Source organism: Bos javanicus, chromosome 10 (genome assembly GCF_032452875.1).
Source record: "Bos javanicus breed banteng chromosome 10, ARS-OSU_banteng_1.0, whole genome shotgun sequence".
NCBI lineage: Eukaryota > Metazoa > Chordata > Mammalia > Artiodactyla > Bovidae > Bos > Bos javanicus.
Window position 1 is genome coordinate 97,602,560 of NC_083877.1, and position 27,629 is coordinate 97,630,188.

At 37.6% G+C, this 27,629-nt stretch overlaps 1 pseudogene; it reads left to right on the forward strand.

Moving 5' to 3' along the window:
• Positions 1 to 403: 403 nt before the first annotated feature.
• LOC133255255 (zinc finger CCHC-type and RNA-binding motif-containing protein 1-like) overlaps positions 404 to 27,629 on the forward strand; it is a 79,327-nt pseudogene continuing 52,101 nt past the window's right edge.

Sequence of the window (27,629 nt, forward strand, 5' to 3'; positions counted from 1 at the left end):
GCATTCTTCAACCATAATTGTGTCAAAATTTGCTAAACTTTCTTACTTTAAATATATATAGAGAAAGAATAGCTTGAGCATAAAAAGACTCTTAATCCCTTTATATCACCAAAGGTTAAGTCTTGCTTTTGGTAATTCCATGTTCTTTGTGGATATGGGTGTGCACTTTTGTGTGTACATGTGTGTGAGTGTGTGCGTGTGTGTGTGCTTGGTGTTGGTGGCGTGATTAAGTGGAACAAGAGAGGAAGTAAGGTCTGCTTCCCTCTTGGTCCGCTCTTCATTTATTTACCAAATTCCTACTGAGCATTCATTATGTACTGAAAACTCGGGCTAGGCAAAGAGGGCAAACATAGCCTGGGTCATCGAGAGTACGAAGGTTCAACTTCCCTAGCGGTGTAGTGTAATGGATGGGAGCCTGCCTGCCAGTGCAGGGGACACACGTTCTATCCCTTCTCAGAAGGATCCACATACTGTGGAGCAGCCGGGCCCGTGGGCCACAGCTGCTAAAGCCCATGTGCCTAGTGAGTGTGCTCCGCACCAAAAGAAGGTGCTGCAACGAGAAACACACACACTGCGACCAAGAGCAGCTCCTGCCCACAGCAACTAGAGAGAGCCTGGGCAAAGCAACAGAGACCCAATACAGCCGAAAATCAAAGGAATATATACTTTTTTATTAGAAAATAGTGTCCGGGTTAGCACAATAAAGATATGGTCACCCTACTTTATATATATAAAGTATAAAAGTTAGCAGCAAAGATTAAACACACTCAATGAACTATGATCAGAGTCATGGCATGCCACCATGTTATACAAATATTTATCTGATAATGCAATGTAGTTTAGATGAGTCAGATGGGCTTATGTGAAGAGCAGAAATTTAACAGAATGGGTAGGAGGCAAAAGAAGGAGTCAAAAAAAATAAACATTCCCACAGTTCAACACATTCATTCTATTCTGAGATTCATTTTCTGCATTTTGTCATACACGTGTGTACAAGGGTTCCGAGGGCATGGGGTAGAGGGATTTTCAACCAAACCAAGTAATTAACATCTGCAAGGATCTCCCATCATTATGCAAAAAGATTATTCTAGATCCCTCTATGCACTGTAGTCTGGAAAAGAAAACATAATGAGCCTGGAGTCTGACAGATACGTGAGTGAGTGTGTGTGTGCCAGTTGTGTGACTTGGGGGAGTTTTTGTTTGCAGGGGAAAGGGGAGATTTTTCAGCAAGCAAATTTTCTCAGTTCAATCAGATACTGGTTAAAACTTAACCTCTGCTGGTGCTTTGGTGAACCAGAAGAAAAAGATGCCAAAGCAGATGACTATCAGGAACAGAGGAGGAGAAAAGCGTATTTTTAAAATGTGGATGGATTCATGAAACATGGCATTCACTGTTCATATATACTGTACACTGAATTAGATAATGGAAGATTAATGAGGGCTGTAACAATAGCAATGATTACCAATGTGTGAATATTGCCCTAACACAGTACACAATAACTATTTACACCTATTCTCGGTATTGATCTTTATGTCAGCCACCTTAGTTCCAATTCCGTAAGCTTTTGCAAGGCAGAAGCCAATGAATGGTTTTATGTTAATTCCTACTCCATCATCAATTATTGCTGTGGCCTTAGGCACGACGTTTAGGTTTTGGCCTTGTACTCCTTAGCACAAGGAGTACAAGTACGAGCGCTTGTACAAGGAGTACTCAGGAGTACAAGTTTAGCACAAGTGCTCCTTAGGCATGCCATTTAAGTTGTGGCCTTGTACTCCTCGTCTGTAAATGGGACTGCAGTTCTCCAGACTTACTCGAGCTTCTGTAAAATAAAAAGCATTCATCCTACACAAACACGCAACTCACTAGAGGCAAAAGTTGGTTTTTGGTGATTCAAAAGAAAGATCAGTGTAGTAAGGCAAAAAATCTTTCTTCTCTATCTTTTCAGAATCCTTAACATTACAAAGATTGCCTTAGCCAAAAACCTGGAGGAGCAGAGGGAAAATAATTTTTCCTCCTTTACAGAGGATAAGAGAAAGGCAGAAAGGGAAAGAGAGAGAAAGATAAAAAAATTACTTAAACTTAACCCATGTTATTTCACGCAGTGAAAAGCCTAAAAGTAGTTTCATCCACTTGGGGATAAATATGAATATATTTGAGAAGATCGAGAAGAAACGAAAATGTCAAAAGTAGATGATCGTGAGAGTTGCCAGAATGATGGTATCATGGAGATGGGAGGTTTGGAAGAAAAGCAGATTTTCTTGATAAATGTATTATCGTGGACATTTCTATGTTCATTCTATGCTAAATCAATACTTTGAAGCAAACTTAAGTTTTAAAAGCAAGGCTAGATACTATTTTTTCACAAGAACAATATATATTTGAACTCTGTTTTAAAATATTTTTTATGATATAAAATATTTATGTTTTCCTTAAAACAGAAAAAAAAATTCAAGGTCCACTTCCTTTGTAGAATAAAAGTATGACATTTACCTTATTTATCATTTTTCCCTGTAATGTTTTTTTAATCTAATGCAGCCAGGAATCAATAGTACAGAAATATTGAATGTTGGTAACAATGCCTGAAGGCTCAGCAATGTTGACAAGCACATTCCTAACCACCAATGAATAAACCGACCATGACTTAATTAAATTTGTGTATTAAGAATGAGTGGTGCTCTTTGCTCCTGAGAAGGCACTTTCATTTATTCAATAAGCAATATTGAGAGACTACTGTGCATTGGAGCTCAAAAATAAAGCAGGTAAATCCTTATGCATACAAAGTTTGCAGCCTAGAGACAGATAAACAGAAATTCGCAGCCGCTTGTACTGAGTGCTGCAGTCCTGTGACAACAAGTTTGAACTTCACTGTAACCTTACAGACTGTGTGCTTGTGTGTACATGTGCATGAATGCTCAGTCGTGTCTGACTCTTTGTGAGCCCATGAACTGGAGCCTGCCAGCCTCCTCTATGAAATTTCCCGAGCAAGAAAACTGGAGTGGTTGTCATTTCCTCCTCCAGAGGAAACTCCCTGATCTAGGAATCGAACCTGTATCTCCTGGGCTTCCTGCATTCACAGGCAGATTCTTTACCAGTGAGTCACCTGGGAAACCAAATTACAGATTAGATTAAGGCAAAAAGCATAGGTGACCCTTAAATAATGTGGTTCTAAATTGTGCAGGTCCACTTATATAAGGATTTTTTTAACGTAAATAATTACTAGAAAACTACATGACCCAGGTTTGGTTGACCCAGAAGATGAGAAACCTCAGATTCAGAGGACTGTTTATAACTTTATAGGAGGACTTACCACTGAGAAGAAGGTTGGTGGTCCTAACCTTCCCCACTCCCTGTGTCGTTTGAAGGTCAACTGTAATTTGTCTAGTTGCCATAAGTTTTTAAAAGCAATGTACAAATCTTAATCTTTTACCCCAAAGTTACTTTTTTTTTCAATAACTTCTGACTTTTTAAAATAGTATCTCTTTATAGAATATGAAGAACATATATTTTTAAGAGTTTCTCATTTGCACACTCAAATTCCATGATCCCCTCCTTCAGCTAAGGTGGACATACCGATAGACACGTGTTAGCTACCAAACCACAAAGTCTACCAACTGCCCTAGCATGTCTGTCTGCAGAGGGCTGCATCGGGAACACGTTCAGGGCCATATCCAGTCTCCTCTGTCAACCCACTGACTTTGATCTGACCATCAGTCACCAGTCTGGACTTTTCTTCTCTTGCTATCATTTCCATTTTGTATGTTGTTGCTCTTGCAGTCACAGAAATTGGAGTACCTCCTTCTTAGGAACCTGTTCTGTTACCCAAAGATTTTACTAAATCTTCACTCTTAGGGTCATAAAACTTTCCACCACATCTTTCTCCAAAGCAACTGATGCCAGCTAGTCTTAGACTTCCATAATCAGTGGAACCAAGGGGAAGCAATGTATAAAAACTCTTGGAAGTAAGGATCAGCTAGAAAGTGACACCTAGTCACCAACCTTAGACAGCCTTAGAGTCTTGCATAATTTTATGTCTCATCCCAGGGATTTCGTTGTGTTATTTATGTCTTAGTAGGAAGATTGGGTGTCCCCTATATTGCAAATACAATTATAATAATGGAGACATCTCAGCCTCAAAATAGCACACCTGAGCCAGTTCTTGACCTGAATGAGCTCACCCAATGAGCATTGAAAATTCACATATATTGCCTCTGAAAGCTTTCTCAAAATGGCACGATGAGAATTCTATCCATAGAAAGCAGCTTTGCAACAGTTTCTTGCTGGTGGGAGTGTAGCTTTCCACCACTCTCCTCTTGCCAGGTATCCGTTCCTTTTCCAACTGAGTATAAAGTTGGAACACAGTTTTCCAACTGTGCTTCTTCCTCGCCTTTGCCTACTCTCATTTCTTAACTCTATTCACATTATGCGTATTTTAGTGTGCAGTTTGTCAATTGACTGCTTAGCAACTACAAAATTATGTTGGAGGAGAATCTGTATTAAAAAATCAACTTTCAGTGATGTGTCAGTGCTTGTCCTTAGAAAACTAATTTTAGTGGAAAGAGATGCTCAGCCAAGACTGACATGATAAACAGTAGTAATGTGCATTTTAGTATATCTAATGGTAATAAAAATGCAAGCTAACGTTATAGTCCTCGTTTTATTTATTTTTTCTGAAGTAACATCCCATTTGTTTACTGTTTGATTCTCTGCTTAAACCAATTATTTTAATTTCAGAATTATATCTTCTTAATCATTGCAAACAATTTTTAAAAGCTGATTTATTTTAATTGAAGGATAATTGCTTTACAATATCGGGTTGGTTTCTGCCATACATCAACATGAATCAGCCGTAGGTATACATATGTCCTCTCCCTCTGGAACCTTCTTGCAAACTCCCTGCCCATCCACCCACTCTGGGTTGTTATAGAGCCCCAGTTTGAGTTCCCTGAATCATAAAGTAAATCCTCACTGACTATCTATTTTACATAAGGTAGTGTACATGTTTCCCTGTTACTCTCTGTTCATCCCACCCTCTCCCCCTCCCGCACCCTGCATCCGTAAGTCTATTGTCTGTTACTCCATTCATCCCACCCTCTCCCCTTCCCGCACCCACATCCGTAAGTCTATTGTCTGTTACTCCATTCATCCCACCCTCTCCCCTTCCCGCACCCACATCCGTAAGTCTATTGTCTGTTACTCCATTCATCCCACCCTCTCCCCTTCCCGCACCCTACATCCATAAGTCTATAGTCTGTTACTCCATTCATCCCACCCTCTCCCCTCCCGCACCCACATCCATAAGTCTATTGTCTGTTACTCCATTCATCCCACCCTCTCCCCTCCCGCACCCACATCCATAAGTCTATTGTCTGTTACTCCATTCATCCCACCCTCTCCCCTCCCGCACCCACATCCATAAGTCTATTGTCTGTTACTCCATTCATCCCACCCTCTCCCCTCCCGCACCCACATCCATAAGTCTATTGTCTGTTACTCCATTCATCCCACCCTCTCCCCTCCCGCACCCACATCCATAAGTCTATTGTCTGTTACTCCATTCATCCCACCCTCTCCCCTCCCGCACCCACATCCATAAGTCTATTGTCTGTGTCTGCCTCTCCATTGCTACCCTGCAAATAGGTTTTTTTATAACAATTTTTTTTGCAGTACAGTTATTTTTTTTAATATGTAAGAAGAATAAAGGATAGGTTGTATTACAATGGCATCAAAGCATTCCATATTTTTCTGTATGTAACATTTTTCAGTCATTCAAGTGGATAGTATGGCTAAGTGGGTTATGCCGGGAAGGAATAGTGACAGCTATACACACCTAAGGAGATATTGGGAAGCGATAATATATAATATGCCACAGGGTAAAACATGCACACAGAGGGAAACAGGATATACATTTATTTCAGTTGAACCCCAGATCACTTTTCCAAAAATTTCATTATTGTTTCTGGAACAGCCATGTCATCAGTGTCTTTTTAAAATTTTTTCTCTCTTTGTTTTTTATTTTATTTTTTGACTGTTCCGTGGTTACGGGATCTCAGTTCCCCAGCCAGTGATTGAATCCAGGCCACAGCAGTTAAAGCTCAGAATCCGTACCACTAGGCCGCCAGGGAACTCCCATAATGTGCCTTTCTTTCTTGGCCAGAGTTGATTTATTTTGTAGGAAGACATATCTGCTCAAATTGATAAGAAGAATACTCTGGCCACCAGTGCCACCGAAACAACCTCAATGGCTGTTTCAGCGGCTGAGAACCAGCTCCAGGCTGAAATCTGTGAGTTCTTCATCAAGTTCTCACTTGGACCCAAGTGACTTGGGACAGTAATTCCTTGGGTACCTGAATCCTAAGATGTGCAATAAGGGAGCCAAGAACAGCAATGTTTTCTGCTTTATAAACTGAAAAGAAGGAAGATGTTCTCCAGATACAAGGGGCTGTAGAAAGTGATATATGAAAGAAATAGGGAAAGGTGGAGAAAGTCCTGATGTTTGAATTCTTGGATTTATAGGTCTCTAAAGCCAATACACATTCTTGCCATTGACTTCTGAATCTAAGAATCTCCTTTAAGCATTACTCCTTTTTGAATAATGCAGCATGTGGCCCTGCTGATCTGTTGCTCCTGCATCCTCAGGCACTTCTCTAGCCCATGGTTGTTGTTTAGTCACTAAGTCATGCCCAACTCTTTGGGACCACATGGACTGTATCTGCCAGGCCCCTCTCTCCATGGGATTTCCCAGAGAAATTACTGGAGTGGGTTGCCTTTTCCTGCTCTGGAGGATCTTCCCAGATTAGGGATCAAACACTCATTTCCTGTGTCTCCTGCACTGGGCCACCTTGGAAGCCCATTGGTGGCCTCATGATTAAGCTCCATGATTAAACTCTCCAAACTGCAAGACATCCCCTACGGAAGAAGCAGCAAATGGTACTCAGACTATATCAGATGCCACTTCATTCAAAAAACAACAGCCTAGAAGCCAATAAGCCAGGGCAGACTGAACAACACTTGGTTGAAATAATTGACTTTTTGCAAGTGCCCTGGGGTCGAACTTTGTGTTACCTTATTCAGTTGTGTCTCTCTCAGCAGCTTTCCCTCTGACCCTCTCTCTTTCCAACTCAGGCATAGGTATCACAACACATAGACTTCTTTGCTACCCTCTATATTTGTGGTCAGGAAAATGAAATAAAATGAGTATGAATCTGGAATTGTCTGAAGCTGAGTACAAAAGCTTTCAAGATCTATGGGCTTTAGATATGAGCTTAAGGTAGACAGGAGTACATGCAAGTCCTCACTTCTGTGTACATTAGAGATGGGATGGACTTATGGTAGTTGGCTCACAAAACTCTTGAATGTGGGCTGTTTAATAGCAATATTTGGTATAAGTTATCTTAATGTATGTGAGTATATTTGTATACGTGTGATCATGAAGTTGTGTATTTACGTAAAATGCCTATTAACTTCAGATAGCATTCTTGACAATTTCTAGTTTTATTACTTTTCATATCACTTTGAATTAATGACATTCATCCTTGGGCAATAACAGACACTTTTGCACCCTGTTAGTAATCATCTTAGGGGAAAAAAGCCTTTGTTTGTTTATTAGTTTGCTGTTTTTCTTTAGGCAGTTCTTTTATAGGATCTCATCAGACTGTTTCACTTTCAGGATTCTTAAGCCGTGGTTAAGGAAACTGAATAATAAAGGCCATGGCATGTCTGATATTTATGATAGAACTTGTGTTCTACTCATGAACTTCTGTCTAATTGTGAATTACTTTATCTGAAGTCCAGATGAGATATTTGTTCCCTTCTCCAGGGGATCTTCCCAACTCAGGGATTGAAGCTGGGTCTCCCTCATTGCAAGCAGATTCTTTACCATCTGAGACACCAGGGAAGCCCAGAACTTGGGTGCTGAGGCTACAAAGAGTAATGCCTAAGACTGCAGGATGCTTCTGGAACTGGTGGAGTTGTTTTCTGGTGTGTTTAAATAATGAGTGCAGTGTGGGGGCCAAAACAAGCTGCCTCAGATGGGCATGTTTGCATTCATCAGAGACAAGGGCAAGAAGAGGATAGAAGGGGTTGATTGGGAAGAATAGAATGCATTTAAAATTCAGTGCCTCCTGGACAGAGTGTAATTGACTCCCACTGGCAGATCGGGGCCCTGTGCCAGGTGCTGGCATTGGCAGGGTGTGGGTTCTCAATTAGGCACATCTAATCGCTTCTTACCACCAGCACTGCGCGTGCTCCGGTCTTTGGCTGAGATTATTGCAATAACCTCCTAACAAGTCCCCCTGCTACTCCTTGGGCCCCTTTACAATCTACTTGCCATATGTCAGCCCAAGAGATCCCTTTCAGTTTGTTAAGTTACATTACATCACTCTTCTGCTCAATGAACTCAATAGTTCCCACTCACTCGGCGAAAGTCAATGTTCTCATGGCTTATAAGGTGCTAGATGCTCTGCTTTTCCCACTCCTCGTTTTGGCCTTAAATCCTGCTTCCCCTTCTTGAACCCTGTCCCTCCAGTCACAGGTGGCTCCTCGCTGTGCCTCCAACAGAAAAGGGACGAGTCTTCTTCAGGGCCTTTGCATTTGCTGCCCCCCTCTGTGGCATGCATTTCTCAAATAAGTACGTGCATGCTTCTGTACTTCCTCAGACTCAGATGAGGTGTAAGCTTCTCAAACCTTCTGTGCTTCACTCTAACGCTACAGGCCTCATGAGTATTCAAAAATCCATTCCTCCAACTAAAATTCTCTGTATAGAAATGACAACATGTAAATACGTGTGTGTGTGTACGTATTTTGTTAAATCTTCTATCTCTTGAAAGATAGAGTTTATCTGTTTTATTCATTGATCTACTGTAGTACTTAAACATGTCATATATATTATGTTCTCAATGAATTTATGTGCTCAGTTGTGTCCAGCTCTTTGCAACTCCATGAATTGTAGCCCACCAGGCTCCTCTGTCTATGGGATTTCCAAGTAAGAATACCGAAGTCGGTTGCCATTTCCCTCTCCAGGGGATCTTCTCAACCGAAGGATCAAACCCATGTCTTTTGTGTCTTGTGCACTGCAGATATATTGAGCCACTCTCAATCCATATTACAAATTTGTTAAAGGAATGACTCCTTTAATAATCTGAGATGCCGTCGATTGAAATCATTTTTCTTTATATATATATATATATATCCTAAGATGTAATCAAATATATAAACATATACATATACATGCCTATGGGCTTCTCTTGTGTCTCAGATGGTCAAGAATCTGCTTGCAATGCAGCATACCTGAGTTTGATCCCAGGGCCAGGAAGATTGCCTGGGGAAGGGAATGGCTACCCACTCCAGTATTCTTTCCTGGAGAATACCATGGATAGAGGAAGCTGGTAGGCTACAGTCCATGGGTCACAAAGAGTCAGACGCGACTGAGCAACTGACATGTTAACTTTCATATATAGTTTCACGTATGTTTATGTGTGTATGCAACTTCTGCTTAATCAGCTGGAAAAGAAAAGGTAATGACAGCAAAGAGGAGAGGAATAAGGAGGGTATAAGAAAAGAAGAAAATGTCAACATAAAGAGGAAACAAAAGACAAGAAAAAAAAAAAAAAACAGAGTGAATAAGGGAAAGACATTGGTTTAAAAGCTAGCCATCAGTCATCTTTAAAAGGAGATTTTTAATTTTTAGGAGGATGCGGGGAATTCATTAAAGAATTTAAAAGTTAAATGGACCTGGGGAAGAGAGCCAGGGCTTCTTGGAGAGTTGGTGATTCACAGTCTGGGGCAGGAAATGTACCTTGAATATCCTGTCATGCTAGAAATTAAGCATGCTATAAAAAGTCCTTGAACATGATACCATTGACCAAGGATAAGACAATTTGAACATTAACATGAATGATAAATATGTGGTAAATTTTATTAAATATGATGATATATACAGATTCATAATAAAAAGAAAAATGAGCAAAGAAACTGGAAATTGACCATCTTTGGGAAGCACTAGGAAACAAGCTTATAATTTTGGAACTGATACATGAAGAATCAGACATTTACACTGACTTTTTGATACCAACTATAAAACTAGTAAGCCAGATATTAGATGCAGGGAATTTTCTCTTCATAGAAATGTTCATCTGAATAAAGAAAGTCCTATAACATTAGGACTTATCATCTTGAAACTTTTATTTGAGCTAATGAATATAAGTACTTAGCATCAGCAAAAAAGAGATAATTAGACATTACACATGTCCTGATGGAAGAACATACCACCAATGAAGCCATATTGCCAGAAGAAACAAAACTGAATCTCATCAAACCTCTTTAAACAGCCACCAGTTTACAGAGAAACCCTGGGAAGGTGATCAACAAAATGCAGATCAGGAGAAATTTATGGGAGAAACAACTCAGTATTTTCAACAAGTCAATCAAAAGGATACATAAACTGAGCAAAACATAGGAAAGAGAATAAAGGAAACATTGAGCAATTACTTTGCCTGGATTTTAAGAGGACCCTGACACAAACAAAAACTCATAAACATAAGGAGACAATAGAAATTTGAACAGAGTGGGTATTTGAAGTTATTAGGATTTATTGTTAATTTAGTTTAGGTGTGATAAGGATACATGAATATCATTATCTCTTGAAATATTTATGGTTGAAATCATATGATATCTGATATTTCCTCACAATTCGTGTTCTCTCTTTTCTTCAAAATGCTTATCTAATACTTAACCCTTGTGGTAAACTTGTGTGCACCAATGGCAGAGGCAGAAATAACAATTGTGTGCAAGTGGTTCACTAAGAAAACACTCTCAGGGAGACCCACAAGCTTGTGAAGCAGAAAGGGGGAGAGGAAAACCCAATAAGAGTGAAGCAGCAATATATAAATAAAAATATAATATAATGTTAAATTATATTTATAGACTTCCTTTTTCCAACTGGGTTGTAATCTTCTTGATTAAAAAAAATCTAATATTTTTTTTATAATCCTAGTAGCCTTTCCATAAGAGGTGTTTGGTAATATTTCTAATGCTACATAAACCTATATCTTTAATTAGAATTTTTATTTAGTTTCATAATTGTCTTTATTTCAAGATATAACCCTCCTTTCTCACTTGCTCATGAAGCAGTCGTGTAAAAGAAGTCTTTACTATTTTCCACTGGAATTACTGAAGAGGTTCCTTAACCTGTATCCCTAAAGATGCACAGCCCACAACTAATCTTCCAATTTTATTGTTATTTTCATACTTTAATGAATTTTATAAAAATACAAAGAAAATTACAGATTCTTTAAGTGTGCCTGGATGATCCTCTAGAATCAGGGATCAACCTCATTTTCTGTCTTTATCCTCCAACATTTCCCCATCCAAACCATTTTTATCCCCAATCAAATAAGACTAAATTTTGTCTCTTGAATATGCTTTGTCTTTTTCCACTTTTTTTTTCCTCTGCTTCTGTGAGAATTAAATAAAGTATGTGAAGATATTTTATCAACTTGTAGTTTGGAAAATTGAAAGCTCCATTTTCCAAATTAAAACTTTTACGTCTTTGAGACACTTATCAATAGGCTGAGTCTCTTCTTTTTACCTTCTGAGATTTTTTCATTTGTTGTTGAAACTTTTTATCAAGCTGCTGAGCATAGTGTAGTAAAATTGTAAAATTAAGTGAGCTCCCATTATATATAAAATATCCAATCTCATGCAAACTTTCTCAAATCTCAGCCATTACTGGTTTCTATTGGATTTCTTCTACAATGTCAATTTTTTGTCAATTTCCTCAATTACCAATATATACACAATACTTCCATCTTTAGACATGCTTATCACCAACCAAAAGATACATCACAATTCAGGGATTGGGGTCCTGTGAAAGTGAAGTCGCTCAGTCATGTCTGACTCTTTGCGACCTCACGGACTGTACCCTACCAGGCTTCTTTGTCCATGGGATTTTCCAGGCAAGAATACTGGAGTGGGTTGCCATTTCCTTCTCCAGGGGATTGTCCCAACTCAGGGATCGAACCTGGGTCTCCCACATTGCAGGCAGATGCTTTAACATCTGAGCCACCAGGGAAGCTGGCTGGGGTCCTTTAATTTCCCTCAAAAATTCATCTCTAATAATTAACCATTTGTACATATCCTGTGTTGGAAGAAGCAGAGACTGAGATGAAGATTGTGTACAAGTGAATTCCTCAGGAAATGCTCTTAGGAGACACTTGTAAGGCTGCAGAATCAGGAGAGTGAAGAAGAAGACAAGTGAGATAAAATTTCAGTCTCAGTCAGATTCTGCAGAGAAGCACAGACATATTAATTTCACATTGGAAATCTGGAAAAGACTCCAGGTATCTGGAAATGAAAAATCTGTAGGAATGCAAAAAGGGAAACAGTCAACTTCATGGTCATGGAGGTTCAGAGTGGTGAAAAGTATGACCTCAGGAATCAGAGAGCTGAGATTTAAATTGTATATCCTGGCTCTTCTACTTACTGTGTGTCAGCATTCACATCTGAAAAATGGGGATAATAATAGCATTCACCTCAGAGAGTCATCACAGGGATTAAATGAAGCAATACTATTATCAATCATTTAGAGCAATGCTTGGATCAAATGCTTGATTGCTAATATGCTCTTTAACTGATAGATTCCCTGAAACATAGGATCTGTTTTTAAGGACCCATAAAGTTAGTAATAAATATAAGTAATACAAAACTATACATTTGGTCAGGCATGGAATTGTCAGGAAAGTGTTCAACCAAAGAGATGGGGACCATCTTAGGTGGTTTTCCCAGGAAGCAAAATCTGAGATGCTGATATGAATGTATTGAAGAGTACTCTTAGGAAAAACACCTCTGAAGACCAAGAGAAGCAGAAATGAAATCTTAAGTAATAATGGGGAAGCAACATGGGATCTCCACTTTCAGGATGAACATACATGAAAATGAAACAGAGACCTAAAGCACTACTCGAGTAGAGGCAGCTGGATCCCATGATCAATTATATCAATTGAGTTTAAAGTCAAGTACAAAATAAAATTCTGATTGCTATATATGAAGTATTAGGTAAGAGTACAGAGAACAAGAAGGTTAACTTGATGATATAGACTGAGTTATCTCATTTAATTCTCACAACAACCCTATAAAACATGGTTCATCATCATTTTAGGGATGATAAACTTCGGAGGTAAAGTTTGAGTATTATGTCCAAGTCAACACAACTATTAAGTGAAGCAGTTGTGACTAAGTTCTAGATTTTTCTAACTCCAAGGCTTAAGTTCTCAACTTGAATGCTGAAGTTTTAGTCTTAGGGCTATGAAGGAATTCTCAGCAGGTACTTGACCATTAAGTTCCATAAGAACATGGCCTTTTGATGGAATAGATCTAATATGAAGATTCTCCACAGAAAGTCACAATATTCTCCAGTTAGCATGCTGTCCCAAGCGTTGAATATTTTTGATGGAAATCCAGAAACAAAAGAGAATTATTTTAAAAGTTTTTATTCTATTTGTTCCTTTTCAACCTCCATCAGTGCTGAGAGATATGAAACTGAAGTTTCTGTTTATAGAAGTAGTATTGCATTGTATCTTCAAAGAGACAAAGTTATTTTCTACTTTGTAAATTGCCCCTAAAAATCACTGTCTATTGATCAAAAGAAGTGAAGGCAGAATCTTCCAAAGGATCTCTTATCCCTAGATATGATAAAAAAGAAGATAGCCATATATTATCAATTGAGGATTGAATAATCTATGTTAGAGTAAACAAAAGAGAAAAATCTAAAAGTTGAGAAATAATTAAAATATATCAAAAACTTTAAAGATATTAAAATTATTTCACAAATTATTAAAACATATATAAAAGCTAAAAATAAACATCTTCTAAAGGTGGGTTCCAAAAAGAAAAAGCAGCATGCATGGGATTTATGAAGTCCATTGGCCTCAAACATAGAAACAAAGAAACACAGCTATAGAAATATTTTTTGCATCATTAGTCGTTGTTACTTTGTCAGCAAGCATGAGATCATTTCCATTCGACTACTGTATTAATGCCAATTTAGGGACAGAATGAGAGTAATTGGCTCAACATGCCTGTAGTCACTTTTTTTATCTAAGAATAAAACACTGAGAGACATGTTGGCAAATTAAATGAAAATGAATCCTGTTCATAATCAAACAAAAATTCAATACCTCCAAGGAATATTCTTGTATTGAACTTTCCCCCATGCATTAATGAACTGGATAGAATGACTATCTAAGTTCATCTTATACTTTTATTTTTTTAATTTTTTGAAATGCAGGATGTTCCATTTAATGAGAAAACTGCATTTTATTGTAAAGCTGGACTACAAGTCTTGGCATTGCTATTCAAATTAGAAACAGATTTTTTTAGAGGTATCTTTTATTAAGCATATAGATAAGCACAAATCCTAAGTAAATTTTTATTCCAGGATGAATTCCTGGAATCTGACCCATAAATTGAAAAACTGTAAAAAAAATATTTTATTATAAATATAATCTCAATTCAGTTCAGTTCAGTCACTCAGCTGTGTCCAACTCTTTGTGACCCCATGGACTGCAGCACACCAGGCCTCCCTGTCCATCACCAGCTCCCGGAGCTTACTCAAACCAATGTCCATCGCATTGGTGATGCCATCTGACCACTCATTCTCTGTCGACCCCTTATCCTCCTGCCCTCAATCTTTCCAACCAGCAGGGTCTTTTCCAATGAGTCTGTTCTTCGCATCAGGTGGCCAAAGTACTGGAGTTTCAACTTCAGCATCAGTCCTTCCAATGAATATTCAGAACTGATTTCCTTGAAGATTGATTGGTTGGATCTCCTTGCAGTGCAAGGGACTCTCAAGAGTCTTCTCCAACACCACAGTTCAAAAGCATCAATACAATATAGTCAAGGCAATAGAATAAAAATTCATGAATGTGGCATACGACAATATTAATGCTTAAAAATCAATCTAAGTGAAAAGAACATTATTTATCATTCTGAATAAATAATGATAGTTGTGGAAAGATTATTATTAAAATATAAAGCTCTGGTAAATAGTTTTTTTGTAAGTATTATTCTGGTAGGATATAAGACTTCAGAATGCTTACTAAAGATTTGAACTCGGGGTAAGTAGAAGAACAAATTCAAATCATGGTTTATCTGAATTTTTAATCCAAATGATGAAGGAAGAAATTTCCATAAAGACAAACAAACAAACAATCCTAAAAAGCATGGCTTATGGACTTGGACATAATACTCATCTAAGTCTTATTATGCAATATGAATTCAGGGAGCATGTGTATTGAACAGTCAGATAAAGCATGAATTAAAAGTCCAGTTAGAAAATTTATTAGACCTTACACAGGACTGGAAAAGGTCAGTTTTCATTCCAATCCCAAAGAAAGGCAATGCCAAAGAATGCTCAAACTACCGCACAATTGCACTCATCTCACACGCTAGTAAAGTAATGCTCAAAACTCTCCAAGCCAGGCTTCAGCAATATGTGAACCGTGAACTTCCTGATGTTCAAGCTGGTTTTAGAAAAGGCAGAGGAACCAGAGATCAAATTGCCAACATCTGCTGGATCATCGAAAAAGCAAGAGTTCCAGAAAAACATCTATTTCTGCTTTATTGACTATGCCAAAGCCTTTGAGTGTGTGGATCACAATAAACCATGGGAAATTCTGAAAGAGATGGGAATACCAGACCACCTGACCTGCCTCTTGAAAAATTTGTATGTAGGTCAGGAAGCAACAGTTAGAACTGGACATGGAACAACAGACTGGTTCCAAATAGGAAAAGGAGTATGTCAAGGCTGTATATTGTCACCCTGCTTATTTAACTTATATGCAGAGTACATCATGAGAAACACTGGGCTGGAAGAAGCACAAGCTGGAATCAAGATTGCCTGGAGAAATATCAATAACCTCAGATACGCAGATGACACCACCCTTATGGCAGAAAGTAAAGAGGAACTGAAAAGCCTCTTGATGAAAGTGAAAGTGGAGAGTGAAAAAGTTGGCTTAAGGCTCAACATTCAGAAAATGAAGATCATGGCATCTGGTCCCATCACTTCATGGGAAGTAGATGGGGAAACAGTGGAAACAGTGTCAGACTTTATTTTTTGGGCTCCAAAATCACTGCAGATGGTGACTGCAGCCATGAAATTAAAAGACACTTACTCCTTGGAAGGAAAGTTATGACCAACCTAGATAGCATATTCAAAAGCAGAGACATGACTTTGCCAACAAAGGTCCGTCTAGTCAAGGCTATGGTTTTTCCTGTGGTCATGTATGGATGTGAGAGTTGGACTGTGAAGAAGGCTGAGCGCCGAAGAATTGATGCTTTTGAACTGTGGTGTTGGAGAAGACTCTTGAGAGTCCCTTGGACTACAAGGATATCCAACCAGTCCATTCTGAAGGAGATCAGCCCTGGGATTTCTTTGGAAGGAATGATGCTAAAGCTGAAACTCCAGTACTTTGGCCACCTGATGCGAAGAGTTGACTCACTGGAAAAGACTCTGATGCTGGGAGGGATTGGGGGCAGGAGGAGAAGGGGACGACAGAGGATGAGATGGCTGGATGGCATCACTGACTCGATGGACGTGAGTCTGGATGAACTCCGGGAGTTGGTGATGGACAGGGAGGCCTGGCATGCTGCGATTTATGGGGTCGCAAAGAGTCAGACGCGACTGAGCAACTGAACTGAACTACATGGCTTATTTAACTTTCTGTCAGTTTTTGTACTTAAAAGAGGAAATCTACTTTAGTGAAGAAGATGAGAAATAAAGGAATTTAGCATGTGAAAGAATCTAAAATTATACTTTACATAAAATAGCCACTTTAACTCATTTTATAAATAATTTTGAGTCTGAATTCTCCTTTCAAAAACAACTGTTACCTATTAGCAACAGTACTGGCACACACACAAGGAAGTGTATTGGAGATGGTAGCAGTGTTGACATGTTTTCTTTATGGATGAACAAGCTCAGAATTGGGATGATGGTTTTAGGAAGCTATTCTTTGATAAGCTCAGGAGGATTTGAGAAAAATTCTAGAAACAAAATGCCTTCCAGAATGATTCAGCTTATTTTATATGCCACAAAATGTAACAGATATCTCAGTGTCTAATTTTAAACATGAAATGTTATTCAGTTTACCTTTTTAAAAGTTATCCATAATCATTTAACAGTATAAAGAACCAGATGACTGAATAACAGAGTGAGTGAATAACATCATAACTGAACCTGAAAAGTGAGCTTGAACAACACCATTAGTTGTAAAATTCCTAGCCATTTACTGAAACCATCTAGGTTCTAATTCCCACAAATCTGAACATTATAGCATAAGAATCTACTTAAGAAAAAATAAAGTTGAGAAAGAAGATAGTCTAAATAAATTTGAGTGATACCACATACATGAGGTGACATAAATCTTTATTAAGTAGCTACTAGACTTCTTGAGATATTTTAGTCAACAAATCATAGATTTTTCATATAGAACAGCGCTGCAGCCATGTTTGTATACATCAAGCATAAGTCATAGTATAATATGATCTCTATCTGCCCACATTAACAAAAACTAATGTTGGTAATGCCTTATACTGTTAAAGACCCACCTCTCTCCAGTTTCATATGGCATGTTTTAAAGATAGAAATTTCACTAGAACATTAGGGACATTACACAAAGCAATTGCAATTCCTCATGAATTCTTTCAGAAAACTGAAGGAAGAGAGATAAATAGAAAAGATTCCTCTAGAAATAAAGGAGGAGGGAACAATTTCTGATTCATCCTGTTAGGAAAGCTTTATCTTAGTCTTATCACCAGGAAAAAAAAAAATATATATATATATATATATATAGACATCAATAGGGAAAAACAAAAGTAGCCAATATATCCAATAAATATAGATACAAAGATTCTTAAAATAGAAGATAAATCTCTGAAAAACAGCCAAAGGATTATACACCACAGCTAAGTGGTATTTGTCTCAGGAATGAGAGGTCAGTGTAATATTCCCCAAATCAATCCAAGTGCTTCCAGGGTGGTGCAGTGGTAAAGAATCTGTCTGCCGTGTAAGAGACTCGGATTCGATCCCTGGGTCAGGAAGACCCCCTGGAGAAGAAAATGACAGCCTACTCCAGTATTTCTGCCTAAGAAAATCCATGGACAGAGGAACCTGGACACAGTCCATGGGATTGCAAAGAGTTGGAATGACTGAGTACCAATGCTCACACATGCATACACTACATTAATTAAATAGAGTACCAAAACTGCATGATAATATCAAGGATTGCAGAAGTATATATTTTAAAAAAATCTTATATCCATTTTCATTATAACTTTTAAGCAAATTAAGAATAGAAGGGAACTTCTTTAAACTGATAAACAGCATCTACAAAAATCCTATAACTCTTTTTCCTGATTTTAAGGGGGAAGCACTTGGTTTTCCTCTGGATAGAAGTTCCTAACATTGTAGAGGAGGTGCTGATCAAAACCATCCCCAAGAAAAAGAAATGCCAGAGGAGAAAGGGAGGGGGGTGCAAAATGGTTGTCTAGCAAGCCTTACAAATAGCTGAGAAAAGAAGAGAAGCAAAATGCAAAGGAGAAAAGGAAAGGTATATCTATCTGAATGCAAAGTTCCGAAGACTTTTGTTCCAACGCAAGGAGACATAAGGAAGCCTTTTTAAGTGAATAATGCAAAGAAATAGAGGAAAACGATAGAGTGGGAAAGACTAGAGATCTCTGCAAGATAACTACAGATACCAAGCGAATATTTCATGCAAAGATGGGCAGAATAAAGGACAGAAATGGTATGGACATAACAGAAGCAGAAGATAAGGTGGTGTCAAGAAGGTGGTGGCATGAACACACAGATGAACTGTACAGAAAAGATCTTCATGACCCAGACAACCACGATGGTGTGATCACTCACCTAGAGCCAGACATCTTGGAGTATAAAGTCAAGTGGGCCTTAGGAAGCATAGCTAGGAACAAAGCTAGTGGAGGTGATGGAATTTCAGCTGAACTGTCTCAAATCCTAAACGGTGCAAAATCCTTTAAAAGATGGGAATACAAGACCACCTGACCTGCCTCCTGTGAAAGCTGAATGCAGGTCAAGGCACAACAGTTTGAACTGGACGTGGAACGGACTGGTTCCAAATTGGGAAGGAGTATGGCAAAGCTGTATGTTATCTTCTCACTTATTTAACTTCTATGCAGAGTACATCATGCTAAATGCCAGGCTGGATGAAGCACAAACTGGAACCAAGATTATCGGGAGAAATATCAATAACCTCAGATATGCAGATGACACCACCCTTATGGCAGAAAGCAAAGAGGAGTTAAAGAGCCTCTTGATGAATGAAGGTGAAAGAGGAGAGTAAAAAGCTGATTTAAAACTCAACTTTCAAAAAACTAAGATCACGGCATCTGGTCCCATCACTTCCTGGCAAACAGGGAAACTATGGAAACAGTGAGAGACTTTATTTTCTTGGGCTCCAGAATCACGGTGGATGATGATTGCAGCCATGAAATTAAAAGACACTTGCTCCTTGAAAGTAAAGAAGAAAGAAAGTGAAAGTGAAGTCATTCAGTCGTGTCTGATTCTTTGCAACCCCATGAACTGTCACCCTCCAGCCTCCTCCATCCATGGGATTTTCCAAGCAAGAATACTGGAATGGGTTGCCATCTCCTTCTCCAGGAGATCTTTCTGACCCAGGGATTGGACCAATGTCTCTCCCACATTGCAGCCAGATTCTTTACCTTGGAAGTAAAGCAATGGCAAACCCAGAAAGTGTATTAAAAGCAGAGACATTACTTTGCCGACAAAGGTCCATATAGTCAAAGCTATGGTTTTTCCAGTAGTCACGTATGGATGTGAGAGCTGAACAATAAAAAGTGCTGAGTGTTGAAGGACTGATGCCTTTGACCTGTTGTGCTGGAGAAGACTCTTGGGAGTCTCTTGGACAGCAATGAGATCAAAGTATTTAAAGTAAATCAACCCATAATATTCAATGGAAGGGCTGATGCTGAAGCTTAAACTCTAATACTTTGGCCACCTGGTGCAAAGAACTGACTCATTTGAAAAGACCCTAATACTAGAAAAGATTGAAGGCAGGCGAAGGGGACGACGAGGATCAGAGGGTCAGATGCCATCACCTTTTCAATGGATATGAGTTCGAGCAAACTCCGGGAGATGGTGAAGGACAGGGAAGCCTCACGTGCTGCAGTCCACGGGGTCACAAAGATTCGGACATGACTGAGTGATGGAAAAACAACAACTCGTATTTTCACCACTAAAGTGAAAAACTTCATAAAAAACATTGTTAAAGTAAACCCTTCCCCTTAAGATCAAGAAAAAACAGGGAAAAAGAAGGAATGCTTGTTCTTACCACTTTCATTCAACATTGCATTAAAGGTATAAACAATGCAATAAGGCAGAAAAACAAAACAAAGCAAAAACAGCAGAAGAAAAAGATTAAAAAAAAAACCCTGATATCCAGATTGGAAAATCATAAATAAGACTGTTATTATTTGCAGATGACCTTATCCTGTATGGAGAAATCCAAATAAGTCACAAAAATTACTAAAACTTCTGACCAAGGCTAAGATCAAGATTACACTGTTTAATATCTATATATTAATATTAGTGTTTCTTTCATTAATGAATATTTTGTAAATTAAATTACAAAATTATAATTGTATGAAAAATAAATAAAATACTTAGAAATAACATTAAGTTAAACAGGCAAGAAAATTTGGCACTTGGCAATAAAAATTAGAAGATGCTCTTTGAGAAAAATCTAAACAAATGGATAGACATTTCATGTTCATGAATTGGTAAACTAAATGTTATTATGATGGAAATTTTCCATGAACTTATCTATAGGTTTGATAGCATCATTCTAAAAACCTCAGCTGGCTTTTCTGTTTGGAGAAATTGAAAAGCTGATTCTAAAATTTATAGGGAAACGCAAATGACCTAGAGTAGGCAAAGCTGCTTGACAGAAAATAAAGCCAGCACTTACACAGCAGTTTCAAAACTGTTATAAATCTACCATAATCAAGGCAGTGGGACATTGGCATAAGGATAAGGTTACAGATAAATTGAGCAGAAGTGAGAGTTCAAAATTAAACCATTTACATTTATGGTCATAGAAGCAATGCCATAGTTAGATTTACGTTCTAAATTTTTTTGGTAACAAACACCTGAGAGGTTTATAAAAAGAATAGTTACCCAGCAGAACGACAAAGCAGATTGGCTGAAAACTGAGTCATGTATCATAAGCTGTGTCTCGAAGTTACACTAAAGTATGCTAGTTGTGGAGAAACATCAAAGAAAAACACAGCCTAGACACAGCCCAGCAATTATCTGAAACAGTGAAAATAGATTTTACTCAGTCACTACTAACTGTAAAGGAACATGCTTAATTCCTTTATGATTTGTTTTGAGGAAATTGGGCATTTTAAAGGAAAATGAGAGAGTAAGGAGGAGCAAGGTCGGGGCATGAACAGTCAGGGAGGTGAAAACTTACAAAAAGCGAGAAGGGCCAGGGTGGTCCATGTGGAATTCATCTGGGTTTGCTAACTGGTACTTATCAAGCAACGATCAGTTCCTATCTTTACATAGAGACTGACGAACAGGGGCCCTGTGTTAAAATTTTGGCTAGAAGTGACACTAAATTCTTGTGGTGGTCTTGAGTTTTCTCAGTAGACACTTTAAAAGGGACTGGAATCATTTTTGGGTGCTGCCTTAAGCTGTTAGAAGGTACAGTAGGGTTTATTCAAGCTTCTAGAGGAGGAGATATAGTTGAGAAGAGGGCTCAAGGGAACCTGACTACAGCTTGGTCAAGGAAAGAATCTTTGTTAGCAGAAAGCTTAAAGAGTGCTCTCTACATCGGAACCTTTGGGGTACTTAATGGAAATGAAATCTCTGAATTCTACCTATAAATATGTAATTAAAATATCATGTTTGGGACCCAAAACGCATTATATTTAATTGTCTCCCCAGTTAATTCATACATACGTGAAAGTTTGAGGGTGACCATAATTTTAGAAATGGATATATGATACAATTTCTACAATTGCTTACCTGAAAAGAAAAAATGTCACAAATGAAGATGTGATAATGATAGCAGATATGTAGGAAAAATCTAAATATGTTTCAGGCTCATTTTAAGCACTTTACATGTATTAATTTGCTTGGTTAAATTTTATCTTTGTAATATTAATGTCAACGATAAAACTGTTTACAGAAGGAGAAAACATTTATTCAAGGTCATACAGTAGAGAAGGAATTTGTCCCCAGAAATTATGCTTTCCGTAGCTGTATTGTAAGTTACTATTACAAACTTAACTGTTGAAATAATGATTAACGATAGCCAGTGCTTTTTAAGAAAATTTTCTTTGGCTGTAGCAATGTGGAGGTCTTGTTGAATTTGACAAGATTTATTTTTGTAGAATAGAGGAGTTAAAAGACAGACTGAATCAGCTTAAGCATAGAATGGTCAAAGAAACTAAGAAAATATAGTAAATATAAAAGCAAAAACTGCTAACTTATCAAGCAAACACCTTTCCCTCTACTGAAGATCAAGAAAGTAATTTTTTTTTTAAATACAAAATCTAACAAGACTGATCAAGGAAAAAGAAAACAAAAAATAATGCATTTCTAACATTAAAAAAAGAAAATTGAGCATCATTACAAATTTTAAAGATATTAGAAATTTCAAGAGAATATTCAAAAAAGAATATACATGTTAATGTGATGCATGATGTGGACACATTAAAAATAATAATATAATAAAAGTGAAAGAAATAACTATCAACAGCACCATCTCTGTTAAAAAACAAAAAAAACCATTAAATCTATTATTTTAAAAATCCCACAGAAATCTCCATGTTCAAAGAATTTCACTAACAAACTCTTCCAAATATTCCAAAAAGGGAAAACAACGCCTATTGAAAATGAAATCTTCCATTTAATAGAAAAAGAGAACATAATTTTCAGTTCCTTTTTTTAAGTTAGGCTAAAATAATCTTTATATCAAGAAGCTGGAGCCTGCTACACAGAGTGAAGTACGTCAGAATACTAAATACTGTATATTAACACTTAAGTGTAAAATCCAGAAAAACAGTACTGATGTGCCTATTTGCAAGGCAGGAATAAAGACACAGACATAGAAAATGGACTTCTGGAGGCACCAGGGATAGGAGAGGGTGGGAAAAACTGAGAGTAGCATTGAAATAAATACACTGACATGTATAAAATAGATAGCTGTGGAAAGTTGTTGTATAACACAGGGAGATCAGACAAGTGCTCTTGTAAAAACAATATATGTATTTAACACATTAATTTAAAATATGTGGAAGATTTCTGAATAAAACAGCATTGGTGAAACCACTTTCTTTGCAGTGGAAATAAAAAATAAAACAAGAGGAGTCGGTATGTATACATTCCTGACAGTGTTCTCTGCATTTCACAATTCTGGGAAGAAAAGAGGTTTACTACTGGGCAATTCTTCACAGCTTTCCTGTGAAGAATTTTATATCACTAACCAATTCACTTAAATTGTGTATTTCTCTGTTGGATTTTTATCTCAGAATGATGACTGAGTTGTGCAAAAATTTGATTTTTGAAAGTCCAATATATTTCAAAAATAATATGAGATCATAGACTGCATTTAACTATTGTCTCAGCGCAAAAGTTTTGAGGAAAATCCCAATGTCTTGGCTATTATTTATAAACTAAAAGAGAGTTATGTAATCAAGGAAACAATAAAAATGCTTCTCTCTCCCCTTTATCATCTTTGATATATAATTTTAGCCAGAGGATTCTCAACCACACAGTTGATACTGATTTGAGCATATGATAGGATAGCAACTGTCTTTTTAAATCCAAGAAAATAATTTTATACTGTAGAGTGGAAAAATGAGAGTGGTCTGTTGGTGCACAGTTTCATCCCTGGGGCAAGTCCACTGATTATTTTATGCTGTATTGCCACTATATTGAAAGGAGATTTCTTCTTCATGTTTTTCTCTCTTTGGTCAAACGAAAAATGTCACTATCATTTTTAAGGAATTATAATCAATGAAGAAGGCCTGCAATGCAGAAGACCCCAATTCAATTCCTGGGTTGGGAAGATCCCCTGGAGAAGAGAAAAGCTACCCACTCCAATATTCTGGCCTGGAGCAAACCAGGGACTGTAAAGTCCATGGTGTCGCAAGAATTAATCATTTAAGAATGTAGGATGGGTTTGTTCGATCATGGTGTTTACCCCAGCTGGTACTTTATACATCAAATGATTTATACTTGTCCACTAAATGCTTGCTGTAGTCTAGGAAATTTGCTAAGTACCGTTGCAACATTGTAGCAAAGAGGAAAATTTAATCCCAATATAATATGTGTGTGTGCAATATGTGTACAAGAATATGTATATTTTCTACCTGAGCTAGAAATTTAAGGGGAAATCCATGCTAAATTTTCTGGTATTGTCTGTAATTAAAACCATGGGTCACAGAGAGCATCTGAACCACTTTTTAAAGTAATGTTGGAGAGGATACTTCAAGCTCTCCATTCTGTTAGCCCTGCAGAGAATGATGAGTTTTACCTCCTCCTGCCATCCTTTATGAATGAAAATCTCTAGAGACGTGAGTTCATGTTGCATCTCTTCTGTGCTTTGGAATAAACTAAGGGAGTCAAAGCGAGTGGCCAAGAATAAAGGTAGTACTTGGGTCCAGAATGGAAGGCCAACTGAGACTAAGTATCAAGTAGATCTTTAGCTCCCAGGGTGCCCTGTTTAGCTGCCAGGAGCACAGTGCTGGCGAAGGCTTGGCTCAGTTCAGGACTAGCAGACAAGCACATTCAAACATAAATGTGCACCCTATAAGCACAAATATAGCTCATCTTTCCTGACTCAAAGAAAATTTCAGGAATAAAAAGTGAGCTAAAATTACCATGACAAAGAAAAAACACACAGCAACAGTTTTGATCAGGAAATTTCCCTCTTCTCTCAACTCCTTCCAATAATTTTAGGATTATCTGATAAGTCTTTAGGCTAATTTACGCTTCTGCCTTCACCGCCACTCCCTGCTTATTTCCTACTTCTGGTCATTCCAGCTAAAACCATGTGGTGTGTAAACACTGCTCCCTGCCCCACCTGAATCATCTCACTCCCTTTGAGTACATACTTGATCTCTCAAGAAAAAGTAACCTTTACAAATATGGGTAAGCTTTCATTTCATATGCCAACCAACAGAAATGAGGCTCAAGCCTCATTTCAATGGTGAAAACATAACCCCAGTTACCTAAATTGATACTAATCATATAAGGATACCTGATAGTGTTTTCTATATTCCAAGCATCTTGGTAAGTATTTTACGTCTATTTCCCTGAAAATCATTACAACCAACATATGAAATATCATTATTATTGTATCTATGTTAGTAGATAAAGAAATTGTGGCATTTTAAGGATTTGCAGATTGATTAAAGTTTCATGGCTAGTCAGGGAAGGAACCAGAATACCAATTTAGGAATATGAAGCCAGAAACCAAACTCTTAACTAATGTAGTATCTGCTTAACGAATACTCTAAAATTGTCCGTTGATCTTAGAGTTTCATTAAACAGTACTCTGGGTAAGCAATGGTTTATTCAACGTGAAATGAGTGAAGTGAAGTGAAAGTCGTCATTCAGTCCTGTCTACTCTTTGCGACCCCATGGACTGTACTGTAGCCCCCCAGGCTCCTCTGTCCATGGGATTCTCTAGGCAAGAATACTGGAGCAGGTTGCCGTGTCCAAGGGATCTTTCCAAGGCAGGGATCAAACACAGGCCTCCCAGATTGCAGTTGGATTCTTTACAGTCTAAGCCTCCAGGGAAGCACAATAAATCTATTAAAACTATAAACTTCTCCATTAAAAAGAAGAAGAAATATATACAATTAATACAAGTAAAATTTTATAAATATGCATATATAGTTTTAATAAATATTATAGTGTATTTCATAAAATTCATCTTTTTCCTCAAAACATAATTAAAATAGAACTCAAGATATCCTTTAATAAAATAAAATAGATGTCTTTTATTTCTGCTGTTCCTATTTACTTCATGGAGAAACACAGGGTATTCTTTTTTAAAAAAATAATTAGAAGAGAACAGGATTCTATCACCATTACTGTTGGGAAAAGTCATTTTAGCTGACATTACTATTTGTAAAATCATTTCAAATATTATATTTCTCAGTCTTTAAAATAAAAAAATACAAATATTCCAAACTTGCTAACCAAGCTGATTGCAAATCTGGCCTGCTAACCACAAAATTTTCCAGAAAGCTACACAGGCAGCTATATTCTCTCCTCTTAATTTAACCAGGAAATCGTTTCTATTGCAACTTGTAACACTCCACTGACACACGTGATGCAGTACAGTTGCTTCTTCAATTATATAAAAAGCTATGCTCCATAGACCCCAGGCTGGGCGCGCTGCTCTGAGGTTTAATGTGATATACAGACGCTTTCCTGAAGTGTCAAAGCAATGGAGCCTTTGCTTACAAACTACCTTCCAGTGTGAACGGGTCACTTCCTGTTCTACTGAAATATAATTTTATTTCTTCCCCAGGTTTGATTCTTTTCACCACAGCTTCCAGGAGGAATACATATTTTCAAACATTGATATTATTTAAGACATAATATAAATCAACTAAAAGTATCTCTACATTAGAGAAGTATGCAGAAGTAATCAAATCCCTTGGCATAATATAAACAATTTGAGATTCAACTGTCAAGATATTTATGAAACAAAATATTAATGCCCTTAGAGAATTAGCATGATTGTATTTGAACTGATCAATTTGTCCCAAAATTAGTATATATAATATTTTCATAAGAAATTTGGAAGCTTTCACCATTTTCTTAACCAGTATAGCAGTGAACTTTTGTCTTATGGGTAGTTTAATTTATCTGTGAAATTTTACTGAATTCATTGCTTTTATATAATGTGGGGAAGGTTAAGAGAAAAGGGAAAGATTTTTAACAACTTCTCACTTTCTCTTAAGTCTGTGATATATTTAGATTTGGTAAACGTTTCTGTGTCAAATTAAGAATTTGTATTTTCTCCATAGATCAGCTGTTTCATTCAGTATTACCAATATATTTGCCAGAGTTGAATACAGTACATGTAATTATTTTATGACAGCTTGCATTGATATTTATTTTCATTCTTCTCATTGTTTTTTGTGTTTTTCTCTCCATTTTTAAATGAAATACTAGTACTTTATTGGAGAAGGCAACAGCACCCCACTCCAGTACTCTTGCCCGGAAAATCCCTGAACAGAGGAGCCTGGTGGGCTGCAGTCCATGGGGTCGCTAAGAGTCGGACACGACTGAGCGACTTCACTTTCACTTTTCTCTTTCATACATTGGAGAAGGAAATAGCAACCCACGCCAGTGTTCTTGCCTGGAGAGTCCCAGGGACGGGGAGCCTGGGGGGCTGCCGTCTATTGGGTCGCACAGAGTCGGACACGACTGAAGCGACTTAGCAGCAGCAGCAGTACTTTATTTTTCAGTACTTTATCTATTTTCCTGATTTTCTGTTAAATCAGGTTATTATTATGACTCTTCCGCCTGTGCTGTGTGGCTCAGTTTGTA